Here is a 918-nt window from a genome sequence, read left to right as displayed (position 1 = left end):
GATTCCCTGTAAGTGCACCCTCATCAATGTATGTATGATAAATATATATATTATTATACAGTATTTATATAGTGCCAACATATTACGCAGCTCTGTACAATAAATAGGGGTTGCAAATGACATACCGATACAGACAGAGACACGGGGAGGAGAGGACCCTGCCCCAAAGAGCTTACAATCTAAGAGATATCTAAGAACTGAAGTGGCATATACACAACATTCTAGGTTCATTATTCAGGTAAGTGACACTCCAGGTAGTAGGATCTAGGTAGAACTTCCTAGACATGGTTATAAGATTTTCAAAGATAATGTAAGGGGCAATTTCTAGCTGCTATTATAAGGAATGAAAAGCTGTGACATTTAACATGAATACAAAAAACAAATTAGTTCGAAGAATTGTCTAGTGCAGTGGTCGCCAACCAGTGGTCCGTGGACCACTGGTTGTCCGCAAGAAAATGTTGGTGGTCCACAGAAAAATTTGGGCATAATTAATAATAAAACAAAAAATAATCTATATATATATATATATAAAACTGAATGTATGTATGTATGTTCCACCATCACTCGAAAACGCATTGGAGACATTTTAACCAAAATTTTCATACATATGACTTAGACTCATGTGAGTGCACCGCTGATCTTTGTACAGTGCTGTGGTATATGTCAAAGGTATATTTGCATGTATGTATATATGTGTGTATGTATTGCTCAGTGACAGTGTGCCTTTTGCTTATATTTTTACATACTTTTTTTTGGACTCTTTTACAAGTTTCTTGCCTGTAATAATGCCTTCGAGAAAACGTGATGCAATTGGCAGAGTGCAGTCAAAAGCAAAAAAATGAAACCACACAGTAGATAAGAAAATCACTATAGCTTTATTTGATTCCTTTTCCTGTATAATATAAGTTTGCAATAAAT

General features: G+C 35.0%; 1 protein-coding gene across 1 annotated transcript in view; it reads left to right on the top strand.

Moving 5' to 3' along the window:
- TMEM67 (transmembrane protein 67) overlaps positions 1 to 918 on the top strand; it is a 32,386-nt gene that overhangs the window by 2,707 nt on the left and 28,761 nt on the right. The window lies entirely within an intron of this gene.

This window comes from Pyxicephalus adspersus, chromosome 5 (assembly GCF_032062135.1).
Source record: "Pyxicephalus adspersus chromosome 5, UCB_Pads_2.0, whole genome shotgun sequence".
In the NCBI taxonomy this organism is placed as follows: Eukaryota; Metazoa; Chordata; class Amphibia; order Anura; family Pyxicephalidae; genus Pyxicephalus; species Pyxicephalus adspersus.
Note: the sequence above shows the minus strand (reverse complement) of the source record. Positions and strands in the feature narration are given on the sequence as shown.